This window comes from Capricornis sumatraensis, chromosome 18 (assembly GCF_032405125.1).
Source record: "Capricornis sumatraensis isolate serow.1 chromosome 18, serow.2, whole genome shotgun sequence".
In the NCBI taxonomy this organism is placed as follows: Eukaryota; Metazoa; Chordata; class Mammalia; order Artiodactyla; family Bovidae; genus Capricornis; species Capricornis sumatraensis.
Window position 1 is genome coordinate 10,162,036 of NC_091086.1, and position 16,294 is coordinate 10,178,329.

A 16,294-nucleotide genomic window follows, 5' to 3' on the forward strand; every position below is an offset into this window, starting at 1 on the left:
CTCTATTATATATTGGAAACCCCACCACGCATTATTTTACATACACTGTCAGTTGTAAGAAAAACCAAAAATAAACTTCTATACTTATATACTTATTTTTCCTGATACTTTCCATTGCTACATTTCCATTTCCATCCAACTTTCAATCTAATACCATTTCTCTTCAGCCCAGAGACTTTCTTTAGCAATGAGTTTTTTTAGTTCTATCTGTGAGTTACACATTCTCTCACTCTGTTATCTGAACATGTTATTATTTTGCCTTTAGTTTTGAAGGATATGTTCTCTGGATATAGAATTATAGGCTGATGGGTTTTTTTCACCTCAGTACTTTGAAAATATTTCAAAAATTGCTTGTTACTTGCATTATTTCTGGTGGCAAATCAATCATTATTCTTATCCTCATTGCTATTGTACACTTCTCTTCCTCTAACTCTTTCTAAGATTTTATCTTTCATTTTTCAGGAATTTTACTATGACATTTAAAAAATCTTTCTTATGCTTATTGGGCTTCTTGGGTCTGTGGGTCGATTTTTAAAAAATCAAATTTGAAAAATTCTGACCACTAATTCTTCAAATATTTCTTAGGCCACATTTTCTCTTTCCTCTCCTTCTGGGACTTGAATTATACATATTTTAGACCGCTTCATATTATTTCACTTTATTAAATATCATTATTACTGATGTTTTATTTTTATCAGTTCTTTTTCTCTTTGTACCTCACTTTGAATAACTTCAATTTACCTGTATTTAAGTTTTGTGGTCTTTTGTTCTGACTAATCTACTGTTAATTTTATCTAATCTATTTTTAATTTCACATATTTTAGTTCCAGAATTTACACTTTGCTGTTTTTGAGAGTTTATAATTGTCTGCAGAGATCCTAATCTCATCACCTTTTTACCTCTAAAATTTTAAATGTACTTGAAGTAGTTGTTCTGAAGTCTTTATCTGCACTTTCAATAACTACCCTTTGTGGGTCTGTTTCTATTGATTATGTTTTCTCTTTGTTATAGTTTTTCAGTCACCCTGCTTTTTTAGATGTCATAATTTTTTTGATTGAGGTTAATACAACATTATACGTTTCAGGTATTATAATTTTTTAGTTGTATTTCTTATTGTATTCCAGACATTGTGTATTAGAAGAAGTGAAGACTGACTTCTTTTGAAATAAACAAAGAGAAGTGCAGTCTGCTCTTTATATGTAATGTCTGGAATACGATGAGAAAGAAACAAGCTGAGATGGGTGTGGGTGTGTGCTTCCACCAGAAGCCCCTTGGGGCAAGGCAGTGAAGACGTATGGCTGGAGGTGCAGCGTGGGGTTCATCTGTATGCCCCCACTGCAGGGGTCAAGATCCTTTTGTGGCAACTGAAACAAATCCCCGGGCCTCTCTCAAGGAGAAGGTGCTGCTCATGAGTCCACCAGGAAGTTCCTGTGGTGTGTCCAGAAAATGAATCACTAACAATCCCTATCATAACAACTCCCCCCCTACACACACACTGTACCTTATACCTGACAAGTCCAGGCTCACGGCTCTCTTCTGATTCTCAGTTTTAGCAAGAGGGACAATGGGGAATGTGCAGTGGGCCAGTTTTGGAGTGGCCTTAAAATGTCATCCTGAAGATAGCTGCATCTCACGTCTGCCAACGCCTCATCACTGCCGTGGCCTCAGTGCGTGTCTCCCTGCCTTCAGGACCGACTCCTTCAGTCCATCAGCCTCCCCGATTAGGCACCCTAAAAGGCAACTCTCCGTTTGCCACCCTCCTACTCTGTACCCTTCAAAGGCTCCCCAGTGCCTTCGGGACAAATCCAGAATGCCTGTGCGACCTGGCTCTTTCCCACTCCTCCAGCTTCATCTTTCTCCTCCTGTTCCTCACCCCAGCCACAGTAAGGATTCTGCAGCTCCTTCACCGGGTCTTGCTCCCTCGGGCATATGTGCACAATGCACCTTTTCTTCTGGGACGCTTCATCCCATCCCTGAAATGCGTGTGCACACACACACGCTCGTCCCTGCTCATCTGTCAGGTCACCTCTGCGGAATCGTCTCCTCTCCCTGACACTGCGTCTGGGTGAGGCATGCCTCCCTGGGGCCTGAGCTCACCTACGCCGTGGCCCCCACTCCCCATACTGGCGGCTCTCCGTTACTCACCCCCCCTCGCAGAATGCAAACGCGAGGAGGACAGGGACTGTGTCCATCTTGCTTGCCACTGTGTCGCCAGCCCCAAGCACAGTGTCTGTACGTGACAAACCTCAGTGGAGAGTCATTTCACGGAATAGCACCCAGGAGGCTACAGACTGCCTGTTTTGTCATATTTTCCACCACTTGTGTAAAGGGCCAGTTCACAGGTACTTACTGTCTCTCATAGCCCCAAGGGGCTGGATGAGAAGGATGCTGAAACAGAGTATTAACATTTGAAGGTTTATTGAATGCTCTGTATATGCTCTGCCATGTAATCCTCACGACAACCCTATATATTTGGCGCTGTAATCATCACCCCTACTTTATAGATGAGAAAACCAAGGTATAGCAAAGTGAAGCAATTTGTCCAAAATCACAGAGTTCAAGAGCAGTGGTTCTGGGGTTCAATCCAGGTATGCGATGCCGGAGACTTGCTTCTCTAATGACTGTGCGACGGCAATACTGAAGCTTCCGGGCCGGATCTTGAGGAGGATGGAGATGCTGGCACAATGTCCCAAGTGCAGGGGACACCCAGAGAAGGGAGGATGTAAGTGTCACCCACTGCAGTCTCAGGAATCCAGGGAAAGTGATGAGTCCTGGGAGCATAATGCAGGAACCCTCAAGGGATCCTGGTGGCCCCGGTTTCCCAAAGGAGGGCCGAGAGCCCCTTCCTCCAATTTCCCTGGGACCTCAGGATAGATGACACTGAAGCCAGGCTGGAGCGCAGCATCAGAGACTGCGGGAGATAAATGTCAGAGTGGAGAGCCCCAGCCAGACCTGGCTGCTCTGTGCTAGTACCGTGCCCTGGGAGGAGAAGCCGGGAAAGAATCCACAGGAGCCCTCGGAAGAGCTTCCAACAACGGCCCCCAAGCCAGGGAGCCGGGAGAAGCGGGCACTCTGGCGGCCAGGTGGGGCGGGGCAGCCGGGCCACCCGGACACCTCTGACAGGCTATTTCCAATTTCCTATGGAATTAAAGTGTAAAAGCAGAGAGTCCGTCACTGTCTGCTGCCTCCCTGGGAGAGGAGAAAGTTACTGTGGCAAGCTCGAAAAAGCTGAACTGTCCTGTCCCAAACAAAACAGCAACCAAGGAAGCTGATGTTTGGAGGGTGGTTTCAGAGCCATGAGCTACATGGCTGGACGTCTGAATCTTCTGTCCCTACCTGCTTGGGTGACCTTGGGCAAGTCCCTTCCTCCCTCTGGGCCTCAGTTTCTCCATCCAGAAAAGGAGGCACTGGGTCAATGATGCTCGAGGCCCTTTCAAGCTCTGAGATGCTAACATTCTGTAATAAAGTTGGGTGTGGGAAAATATGAAGTCTAGGGGGATGGGGGGGAAGGGGCTGGAACCATCCTGGGTTGGAATCGTTAAAGGAAGCTCTGTTCAGCCCCAGCCCCAAGGCTCCCAAATCCAGCAGCAGAACTGGGATCCACCCAACCAAAATCAGCACGGGGAAGCCAAAAGCATGAGTAAGGAGAGGCTGGGTCATAAACATGTCATCTGCACAAACATCCAGCCCCCTCTAGGGTCCCATTGGCCCTGCCGGGGTTGGCGGGGTAGACTGCTGCCGGGGCCCCCTCAGCCACAACCCCGAGCTTGCTCGCTTGGCCCGAGGTTTCAGGGTGGAGGCCTAACTGCTGAGAAGGGAACCTGGCTGTGGACGTGCCCTGAGGAGCTGTCAGGAAGGGCTGGGTGAGGCGAGGGCTTCGCCAAGGCCAGGCAGCTGGGGGTGGCTCTCAGCTGAAGGGAGGCCTTCCACCCTGATGTAACCCAGTGCTTTCCGGACAGTCTCCATCTTAGATGTGTGCAGGCTGCTGACTGTTCTCCCAAGTTCCAGAAAACCGGCAGCCTGGGGGACCTGGCTTCCTGGGCCTTCGTGCATTCGAACTCAACGTTCCCCAAGCACGACTCTTGGCTCTCTCCAAGCTGTCCTCGTCTATGCCCTCAGAGATGGCCCCATCACCGAGGCACTCAGGCCAGGGTTCCAGAAGTAATTCCTGATCCTCTGTCTTTCTCTCCACCCTTGTCTGAGAGACTCCCCACAGGCGTGGGGTCCTCTGAGCCGCCTGTCCTGGCCCAGCCCCCTCTCTCCACCTCACTTCCTCTCTTTCTTGATCTCAAGGATGCACAACTTGACTGATCGTAATCTGATTTTCATATGGCTCACTTTTTCGAAAGTGTCATTTTTAATAATGAAAATAATGGCTACAATCTTGACAATAATGTGCATTCCAAGTGTTTTATTCCAGGACTTCCCTGGCCGTCCAGTGATTAAGACTCTGCGCTCCCAATGCAGGGGGCATGGGTTTGATTCCTGGATGGGGAACTAAGATCCTGCATGCTACACAGCTTGGCTAAAACAAAAAAAAAGCCAAATGCATTATTCCTCTATCCCTTCCCATGTAGCTCAGTCGGTAAAGCATCTGCCTGCAAGGCGGGAGACTTGGGTTCAATTCCCGGGTCAGGAAGTTCCCCTGGAGAAGGAAATGGCAACCTACTTCAGTATTCTTGCCTGGAGAATCCCGTGAGTAGAGGAGCCTGACAGGCTGTACAGTTCACGGGATGCAAGAGGCAGAAACGACTTAGCACCATCTTTCTTTCTATCCCACCTCCTTGCCTTCTGCCTTCTGAGGGGCCATCATCCTGCATCCTATGTCTGTTGGTTTATTACTTCCTTTTAATACAATCTTTCTTCATCTCTGTGCGCTCCTGGAGTCTAATTTCAAATGCTATTAAAAGGATCTCATTTTGTATGCAATCTTTAGGAATCACTTTTTTCACTCAGTGTCATCCTGCCAAGCAGGGTACACTGTTTGCAAATACGGCTGCAATTGCTCCTCTCTGCACTGCCGCATCCCCTTTGCAATGTGACTCGATGCAAAGGAAGCATCAAGAGGTGGAGTAAATTGCCCCACCTTTTAAGTCTAGGTGGGCCTTATATATTATTTTGGCTAATATAATGTGGCATAGTGCCACGTCTGAGTTTAGGCATTAAGAGGATTTGTGCTATCCTTCATTCTCATGGAAATTTCCGTAGCCCCGAGAGCAAGTCTGAGCTAGCTTATTGGATATTAAGAGACATGTGGCCCATTTGCCACCAGCCCCCTAGCTGAGAGCTTATCAACCCTCAAAAGCCAAACCTCCTAGCTGACTCTCTGCTGACTCTCTTCCTCCTCATGAGGAAGCCCAGCTAAGACCAGAAGTTCTGCCCAGCTGAGCCCAGCCTAAAATGCCTACCATTTATTTAATTGTGCATTAAATAAATAATAAGTATTTAAGCCGCTAAGTTTGTTGTGGTTTGTTAACACAGCAACCACCAACTAACACGTCAAGACTCAGCCATATTATTGCCTGCTTCTGTGGTTCATCCATTTTCACTGCTGAATAATATTCCTCTGTGTGTATACAGCACTGTGTGCTTGCCCGCTCTCTTGCTGATAGGAATTTGCGTTTCTGCCATGGTGAAGTGCCTCTATTAATTTGTCTTTGTTTACGTGCAAGACATGAATCTCCTGTCTATTCTCACAGCTACTGGGCACCTTGAGTACATTCTCCTCATTGTCCTAGAAGAGACTGTCAAAAGCACCAAAACAGATCAGGACATTCCCTGCTCAAATCTTTCAGGGGCTCCCATGACTTCAGGGTGGGGTTCAATGCCTTGATCCCTGTGACCTGGTTAGTTATCTTCTCTCTGTCAATAAAGTTGGTTACTAAATAGCTATCAGACCCTGGGGACAAATTACTTTCCTTCTCTGTGCCTCGGTTTTCTCTTCTGAAAAGTGAGGCTCAGTTCAGTTCAGTTCAGTCGCTCAGTCGTGTCCGACTCTTTGCAACCCCATGAAGTGAAGAGGACCTAAAAGAAAAAAGTGAGGCTAATAATATACCAAAGCAAAATGGTAATAATGCTGAGGTTTCCTAAAGTACGTCACACTTCCAGGCCTTTTCACATGTGGGTCCCTCTGCCTAGAGAGCCTGCTCTTTCCTTTCTACCTGGCGAGCTTGCCCATCCAGACCTCACCTGGGGTCACTCAGTTTATTGCCTGTCCTCACCCGCCAGGAGAACTGACCCCACCCTCCTCTGGGCCGCACTGGCCCTGCACACATCTACCATTGTTCATATCTGTTTACTGTGCCTCTTTGAGCTCAGGGTCTCCGTCCCCCTCATTTCTGTATCCCAGAGCCGGGCACAGAGTAGATTCAGGGCACATGTGTGGTGAATGAATAAATGAACAAATGAATTACTGGCCTTGTCTCATTCATCATTCATCCAACCACCGTTTACTGAGTCTGGTCTCTGCTGTGCGCTGCCATGGCTCAGAAGAGGCCTCTGCCTGCAGGGTCTAATAGTGAAATACAGACTCCTGTGCAGAGGAACATGACTCAGGGTGGTCTGGGCTGCAACATGCAAGTCTCCTGTCCAGAACAAGTGGAGCCAGGGGTCTGCCCTCAGGGAGCCCACGAACCATGGAGGGAAATGAGGTTGAGACCTGAGGCTGGGCTAAAGCAGCCTGTGCAGTGAGTTCACTGGGATTCCCAGGCTGCACGGGATGGGAGTTTAGTCTAGAGAGCCAGGGAGACGCACAGTGGCGTCGGGAGCGTGGGTGCGAGCTCCGTGTGTGCAGGAATCATCTTCCTCACTCCCGAAGCCCTAGGCCCAGCCAGGCTTTGCCACCAAGGGGGCGGTCAGCATAAATATTTGCTGAGTATGTGATAAATGAGGAGAGGGAATCTAAAGAAATAAGGACTGCATTCCAGCCCTGCTCCGCCACATGGCGGTCAGTGACGACGGCCAGACATGTCTCCCCTCTGGCCTCAGATATTTTCCGACATCCTATCCAACTTTCGGTCCTATGACAATAGAGAGATGTAGGCTATGCCCTCAGGATGCTCCTTGACTGGCTGCTCTGTGTGTATGTGTGTTTGTGTGTGTGTGCACACGCACCCCTCTGTGTGGACACACATGCACTGTACCTCAGAGCCAGAGCTGAAATGGTAACAATAACAGCAACAAAATAGGATACCTATCATTTCGGAACAGAATGCTACGCTCTCAGTGCTTCACCCACATCATCTCACTTTGCCCTTACACACACTCCATGAGATGAGTGAGGTTCTTGTCTCCACTTTTTTTTTTTTTGGCTGCACCACTCAGCATGTGGGATCTTAGTTCTCTGAACAAGAGTCAAACCTGTGCCCCCTGTATGGAAGTCTTAACCACTGGTGCATGCATGCCAAGTTGCTTCAGTCGTGTCTGATTCTTTCCGACCCTATGGACTGCAGGCTGCCAGGCTCCTCTGTTCATGGGATTCTCCAGGCAAGAATACTGGAGTGAGTTGTTATACCCTCCTCCAGGGGATCTTCCCAACCCAGGGATCGAACCCGTGTCTCTTACATCTCCTGCATTGGCAGACAGGTTCTTTACCACTAGGGTCACCAGAGAAGTTCCTCGTTGCCCCATTTTACAGATAAGGAAACTGAGGCTCCTGAGGGGGAATAAATGGATTTAAAGCAAGAACTGTATGACTCCAGGTTCTCAGCCACTCCATGCCACCACCTCCCACAAGAAGTCTGCTCTGTGGCTCCTGAGTGAGTGTCTTTCTGCCACTTGAGGGCAGCTTCTGATGACAGAACCTGGCTGAAAATTCAGAGGTAATGGAGACCCAGGCTGGGGTGGGGGAGCAAGGGCGAGCGAGGAGAGGGTGTTCAGCCTCACTGCCTCTCCAAGTCCCTGCTAACTGGAGGCAAATCCCCCATGCAAAAGATCTGGCCTGGGCCCTCCGTTTGCATGGGAGTTTTTGGAGTTTTGGCTTTGCTTAACCTAAGGACTTCCCGCGGTGCTCTGGATTGTTCTTTTCTGGCTGGGTTGAGGGAGGGCAGAGGTCAGTGGAGGCCCTGCCTTTGGCTCACCCTCAGGGAGTGGATTCTCAGCCAGCCCCAGAGATCCTGAAATGGCCTCTTGCACTCAGGCGGGAGAACCGGGACACCTGGGTCTTCCTGGGCCCAGCTCCTACCCTCACGTGCAACATAGCAGCTTATGGACAAGCTCAGCCTTGGAGATCCAACCACACAGAGGGCTGCTACGATTTGGCTTTTGAAAGGTGTGCTCATTCTTCTAAAGCTTAAGGGAGAAAAAAAGCAAGCAAGAAAGTGAGACATAAAGAAGAGAAAAATGAGCCAGATGAGGGGTCTGGTCTGTTGAGCGAAATTTCCTGACCCACGCATCCTCATCATGCCTGAGTCTGAGGCCGTCATGGGGCTGTTCTTGCAAATGTACTCAGTGGACAATTGTGGCTTTCTCTGCAGCTGCAGACTCCACATTCCAAGGCCCCAACTCAACAGGACTGATGGAAGGTCTTGGATGCTGATCCCGAATCAGTCACCCTGGCAGGGAGAGCCTTTCTGGGCTCCCAGGGAAAGATTTGGTTGGTGGGGACCTACGATTCTGCAGCTGAAGTTGTAGCCCTTTCTGGAGGGCGGGGGCTGGGTGGGAGGGTTTGTGGAGGTGACGGTTGAGAGGGTAGGAGCTGCAGGGGCTTCAGGAAGACCATCTCCTGGCTCCTCAGGGACACTCCCTGGAAGTGACCTGAACCCCAGAGAATCAAGCCAGATGCAGCTTCACCGAGATTTCTGCACACACCCCTGCCCCTCTGGCAAGGCGTGGGGGTGGGTGGGGGAAAGGCTTGCTCATCCAGGCCTTCGGAAACATCCCGACACACTTTCCTGCAGGCCAGCCGAAGTTACTTTCCAAGTATTTCACTTTCCATTTCTTCTCCAGATCTGCTCACAGGGTGTTCCTGCCCTCTTCCCCTTGCTGACCTTTCTGCTGGGGCCCTGCCTCTGCTGCGCTGCATCAAATCGACATGCTCTCAAGAAACCAGGCCAACTCTGCTCTCAGCCCCGCGGGAGGCGCAGATGCAGGCGATGGGCACTGATTGGCCGGCGGCAGCTTACCCTCAACGCGGAGGGACACCGGATGGAGGGGATCGGGGACCAGGGGGCTCACCGACTGTGAGTTCTGACACCCTGCCTACCGAGGCCAGCTCTAACAGTCTCTAACCAGCTGTGTTATCCTGGGAAAGTGTCTTGAGCTCTCTGAGTCTCAACATACTTGTCTGTAAAATGGGCGTTATCCTGTCGTGTGCCTTGGGCTGTCAGGAGGTTGAAACAACGCAAGGAAGGCGTTCACCGTGTGGGTGCTGATCTGGGCTGATACACAGTATCTGAGGCTGCTTTATGTTTCTGAGGCAGAAGTCCACTCCTTGAAGTTTCTCTCTTGAGGGGGTGGGCCCCGCCTCTTCTGCATCTTTCTAGGCAGGCGGGAGGAAGCTGAAGCAGTGGAGTCACACGTAACTGGGTTTCAATTCAGATTCAACTCCCTTCCCCTCTCACAACCCGTCATGAAGGAGATACCATATGAGATGCGTGTAAGATGCCGCCATCCTTAAGGGGTGGGAGGCAGGGTTAAGTGACACCGTGAAAGCCTTGGGCACAATGCTGTGCAGCTGGAGGGATGCTGCCGTTGCGGTGATTCTTCCTTGGGATCAGGGTGGTGATGTGGTGTCCTGAAGGTGGCCTGGGGCGGCGGCGGGGAGGGATGCGGAAATGGTTCTTGGCTGGGAAACCAGTAGTTTCTCTAACAGGAAGAAGACTGCTGGATATCTCATGCTCACTCAACTCCATTCCCTCCTACTCACCAGCACCATTTTTCTTTTTCCAGGCCGCAGGAGTTTTGCAGAGCAAACACAGAAAGCAGAGCGTGAAGAAAAAAGAAAGAGTGGGCGTCGTGTAAGAGGCTGTGGCCCTGCAGCCAGTCGCAGCCCAGGTGCAGCGTGCCACGAGGCGCGTCCCAGATTTCCCAAGCAGAGCTCCAGTCTACTTGGAAGTGTTGACAACACATGAAGTTAAAAGCATCACAGTGTGAATTATCACGTTGTTTTTTCCACTTTGATAGCCTCTACAAAGCATTTTATACTGATGAATCAATACAAATGTCTGTTTATGAGGACATCAGGAACCAAAAAAGAATTTTTTTTTTTCCTTGAGAGAAACCAGAACAATGATTCGAGCTCTGGCTCACATAATAGCCCTAGGTAACATGGTACGTTGAGTCTCTCCTTTAATAGAGGCCACGGAGGCAACAGAGGCCCACTGGCTTGGATCACACCATCAGCTCCTGGATGAACGTCCTGCCTGCTGATGGGTCCGCACCATGAGACGAGATGACTCAGTCCCAACTGTGTCGCTGTTGTCTCGCGACCACACACATGAGCTTGTGTGCATGAGTAAGAATATACATAGTGTATGTATGTGCCTGTACAACTGTGTGTGTATATATATATATATGTATTTTGTGGTTTGGTAAAATAAAGCTCACAAATTAGGAATAATTTATAACTCGTTATAACTCAATTATTGGCTGGGACTCCCTTTATGTTACAGCAGATGGACTTTTGCGTGAAATATTTTCCCCGAGTTGCTATAGAGACATGCCAACATCTTTCTGCTGAAGCGATTCCCTGCAGGCCTGTTTGTTGTTGCGCCCGGTACAGAATGGCTTGTAGGCTGAATCACTCGCAGCCCTTGCAGAGGCTGATTAAAGAGCCTGGGGGCCCTGGGAGGCTGAGGCCTCTCAGCTACTGCCACCAGGGATGGGCTGCAAAAGTCGTTAGGGCTGACTTGGAGGGCGGGGGCTGGGCTGGCGGGCGGAGGAGGGCGCCCAGGCGAGCCAGGCAGCTGCAGGCGAGAGGGAAACAGCGCGGGCTCACCCGGGACCTACTGTGTGCTGCTGGCGGTTCCAGGGACTTGTCCATCTCTGTAACAGCCCTGGAGGGTGTGTCCTGTTATTCCCACTCTTTTAGGTGGAGAAGATGAGACACAGAGGAGTCAGGTAAGACGCTCCAGGAACGGCCGTGGCATTCTCACCCAGCTTTCTTGACTCTTTCATCTTGTCATTAGTGGCATCCCCAAATGGGGGTGGAGTGGGGTAGATTTGGCCCTTAGAATCCTGGTTGAACTGAAAAGGCGCAGGCTGGGCAGGGTGGCCAAATTCAGCCCTCTGCCAGTTCCTCTGGCTGTCGGAGGATCCTCAGACAAAACCTCCAGCCTCTCTCACGCAACTCGCAGTCCATTTGGGCAGACACACTCAGGCCTGTCTGAGCAGCAACATAAACATGGCCGAGCTCTGAGACGCTGTGGGTCCTGACTCTGAGACAGAGCTATGTACAGACCTCTGCCTCCCCTCCCTCTCAGCAAAGGCAGGGACTGAGTGACGCTCCTGGAGGGCAGAGTTCACAAAGAGGGCGGCCTGGAGTGGTGACAAGGGCATGCCCTCTGGTCCAGAGGTGTGACTATGGGTGACCCCCGCCTCCTCTCTGAGCTCTGATTCTCCTAATCTGTAAAATGGCGCTCATAGCACCCACCTGGCAGGGTGAGACTCAGGTCTCCCACCAGAATGCAGGCTCCCTAGTATGTGCCTGGCACTCAGTAAGCATTGCTAAATAGATAATGAGTAAATGAATACGTTTGAAATATGTCTGCCAGGTAACAAGTACTTGATTAAGTGGTAGAAATTATTTTAATCTGATATTTCTTAGACTTTTAGGGCCCTTCCTTAACGTTCTTCACTTCCCTTCCTGAGCAGGATTTCAAGGAAGATCCTGAGTCTCTGAGCCTCCTCCCTAGATTCTTCCAACCCATAATAGACAGGATTCTTGGAGAATAAAAACAACCCACCACAATAACAAATATCTCTGTCCGTGGAGAGCTCTTCCTAGGAAAAGATGTTAGTCAGGACTCTTTAGAGTGTAAGGAGACAGACCTAGTTACAACCGTCTTCCGCTAATAAAGGTACATAAACACAGGGGTAGGCAGCTGCAGGTATGGTTGGAGTCAGACGCCTAGCCAATCTTCACCCATTTTTTAAATTCACTCTCTTCCAGTGGGCTTCATCTTCAGGCAGGCACTGCCCTTGTCATGGCAGGATAGCTGCTCAGTTCCAGAATGATTTCTCAACAGCTCAGCATCTTAGCAAAAAGAGAACTCTTTCCCCTGAAGCTCAAATACAAATCCTGAACTGAATTTCATCAGATACACTTGGGTCAGATGCCAAGGCTAATCAGGCATCCATTCTAGAAGCCTGGAAGTAGAGTCAACTCTCCCTAAGTCAGTATGGTTATGGTTCTTATTCTTGTTTGTGCCAAGTAGAATGTCTTGAGACAAGCAGGTGCTTGCTTTCTTCATCTTTTCAAGAGTCCCAAAGCATAATGCGTTTGAGAAAATTGTAAGCAGTTTATCATTTTACTTTGATTATCTCGAGTTAAAAATAATTTTACCTTGGCATTATTAAGGATTCTATTTTTAGTATACATATATTTGTAAATATGTGTATACTTAATGTAGTGTATTTGTATATAAACATGTTTATTTATGTGTAATTGATATATCATTATATGTGCAATTATCTAGTATATACATATAAGCACTCAATGAATGGCAGGACCCTTCTTCCTTCCTCTCTTTTGAGATTCTACAGTACTTGCAAGAGTGGACAAATACTGGATGTTTGAGTGAAGTTGCTCAGTCGTGTCCAGCTCTTTGTGATCCTGTGGACTGTAGCCTATCAGGCTCCTCCATCCATGGAATTTTCCAGGCAAGATTACTGGAGTGGGTTGCCATTTCCTTCTCCAGGGGATCTTCCTGACCCAGGGATCGAACCTAGGTCTCCCTCATTGGAGGCAGACGCTTTATTGTCTGAGCCACCAGGAAAGCCCATTTGATTGATCGATGAATGAATTTATCAGAGTGATGGGCACCACTTGGGTGTGGGAGTTCCATTACTGCTGAGAGCAAACTATGAGGTGTGTAACTGAGTTGAGAATTCAGAGAGGCTGTGATGAGAAGTTAGAACAGGGCGAGAGCTAGTGTTCGTGTCTGCATGCACGTGTGTGTGTGTAATCATTTTAGGATGGATATGGATAGATGTATGCAAGAGAGAGGACTAATTATTCAAAGTCCTTTGATTTTATGTTAAGAAATAGAAGTTTATAGTCAAAGAAATTCTTGGAAACCCCTGGAAGTTCTTGAGAAGGAGGAATGTGATGGAAATTCTTTTGGTATCTGTATAAAGAACAGACTTAAACAAGAAAGGCTGTGAAGATGGTTCTAGTAATCTAGGAAAAAGAGAGAAATGACTAGAGGGCATTCAGTAAACCATGTTGACATTAGAAAGTTAAAAAAAAAAGGCAAGTCTTGAAGACTCCTTAGATCCATAGATCAAGAAATATTTATTGGGTATGGAGCAAGAGAGAGGAAGGGACTAAATTTGTTTTATTTTTTCTTTTAAAACTATAAATGTGATTTTTCCATTGCAAAATAATACAGCCCCACTACAGGATATAATTAGAAAATGAAAGGAAAAATAATCATTCATAATCCTATGACCAGAACAGCATCGTGACTGCATTTTATGTCCCCATGTCTACACCGATAGGAGAACACGTGAGTCTGCTGAGTTCTTGATGGGAATATACAAGGAGGGTCAGAATGATGTTTCAGAGAGGCCATGACTGAACTTACTTACTCATTTGCTTATCTGACTGAGTCATCACAAGAGATACCTAAACAGCAAAACCACACCTTGATCTTGGGTTGAAGTCTCCGAGTCTCTTTATGCAACTCTAGACATCAACCACGTTGGGTTACCTCCAACCTAATCACTACGCAGAGTCCCCACTGAGTAGTGGGCATTTTAGTTTTTTCTCTTTTTCGCATCTGCCTGGGCTTCCCAGGTGGCACATTGGTAAGAATCCACCTGCCAATACAGGAGACACAAGGGATGTGGGTTCGATCCCTGGGTCGGGAAGATCCCCCGGAGAAGAAGATGGCAACCCAACCCAGTATTCTTGCCTGGACAGTCCCACGGACAGAGGAGCCTGGCGGGCTATGGTCCATGGGGTTGTAAAGAGTCAGGCATGAATGAGTGCCTGAATGCACGTGTGTGTGCACACACACACTCCCCTCTTACTGTCTCTGGCCTTCCTTTGGAGAGCAGTCCTCATCATGTGGAGCCCTGGGTCAGGCCCTTTCTACTGTGCTGGTCAGTGGTTGCTTAGCTGGTCCCTCACCAGATGCTCTTTCCTTTCCACGCTCTTCTGCCAGTAGGCGAGTGGGTTGATTCATCAGCCTGCCGGTCACTCGGTCAGCTGGTCATCTCGGCTTTTGGGGAGGCAGGCAGGTTAACCTACAGCCCACCTACAGTCACTGACTGGACTGTTGGTCTGTTGACTGGTCAGTAGTCCCCTTGACTATCAGTTGGGCCGACTGTTTGCTGAGGTATCAGCCACTTCACTGGCTCTGCCATCACTGTCTGTCAGCCTGGGGGTCAGGCTCTCCATTAGCTTGCCGGTTGACCAGCTCTTCAGCCAGTCAGTAAGTCAGGAAGCCTGTCAGTTGGCCAGTGAGTCGGCTGGGCCCCACCCGTGGTGAACCCCTCCAGCTGGTGACCTCAGTCCTCACCTGAGTGTGGAGGGCACGGAGGGAGAAGCTCATTTCCTCCCTGCGGAGGTCCTTTGAAGTGTGCAGTCAATGCCTGGAAACTAAATCAAAAGTTATTTATTAGGTACTGGAGTGAAAACAGCCCCACCATTCTAAGTTAGTAACAGCTAGCATGAGCGCAACTCATTTTCTTTCATAAATTGTTAAAATTCAGAACTAGGTTTCTTTTCTTGCCCCCCTCCCACCCCCACGCCTGCCTCCTCCTCCGACCGGGGGATTGGTTCCCAGGAGCATGTGACTTCATCAGCCGCTCGCGATGCCAACCAGAGTTGTCCTGGGCCCTGCAGAGATGAGTCACCCTCCTGGAAAGGAGGAGTGTGGGAAGCCAGGCAGGTGCCAGGCCCCGGGGCCTGGGCCTTGAGATCCTGCTCGGGGGCTCCTGACCCCAAGTGGAAGGCAGTGGGCCAACCCGTGGGGCCGTTTTCCACTTGGAGGCCTGATGTGTCTGGAAAGATGATTCACCGGGATGGGCTCCAGCAAAGGGGGAGCCTGTGGGCGCTCCTTCTTTCAGGCAGAGGGGAGGGGGAGCATAGGCTGTTGAATATCCAGGGTAGGTTTGCCAATGCCTGAGAGAACAGGCAGCGCACTGGGCGCCGGGACCCCTGGGTGTGGGCTGGCCCACAGCTGAGAACAGGGGAAGAGATTGGCTCTCTCCTGGCTTCTCACTGAGCCACTGTCTTTCCAGCTTTCCACTTCCCTCCCTCACCTCCACCTCAGGCCATCCTAATGTTCATCAGCTAATCTCTAAAGACCGACCCTGTGCCTGGGCTTGAGTCGTCAAGTTCAAGTTCAACCACAGGCATTTATTGAGTGCTTACTGAGGTCAGCATCTCCTGTTCTTTCCTTCCAAAGGGCATGCCTGTTTATTTACTTCTGAAACAGATAGTTGCATTTATTTGCTTACTCGCTGCCTTCCAAGCACTGGCCTAGGTGCAGAGATAGAGTCTAACCAAAAAGGCATCACTGCTGCCTTCATGGAGATTAGAGTCTAGACAGATTCACGTTGATCCAGTGATGACACGGAAGTGTTTAATCTACCGAGACAAGTGCTTTGATGGAAAACACCCATGTATATGAGAGAGACTGTAAGAAGGCCTAATGCAATCGTGGTTTGGGGAAGCCAGGCGGCTTCCCTAAGTGAAGGACTGAGAATGAAGATTAAGAGATACCAAAGGGAAACCTTTAAAAATGGTCCACATTCCCTTCCGCCCTCCCCACCAAAAATGGAACTTCCCTGGCAGTCCAGCAGTCAAGACTTCGCCTTCCAGTAAGGCCCCAAACCAGGACAAAATCGATAGAAACAATATTGTGACAGTCTCAGTAATGACTAAAATGGGCCACATCAGAAAGAGAAGCTTAAAAAGAGGGCTACAAGAGGAGGGGAGGAAGAATCGCCTCCTCCCTCTCTGGAGAGGGAGCAGCCTGTGACGTGCAGAACAGCACGCGGACGGAGCGAGCCTGAGACTTCAAGTTACTGGAACAAAGTTCCTCGTAAGGGAGGTGAGATCAGGGCGTAGAGAGGCATTCGTTATTATTCATTCATTATTGCATTCCTTCATACCTATATTTGT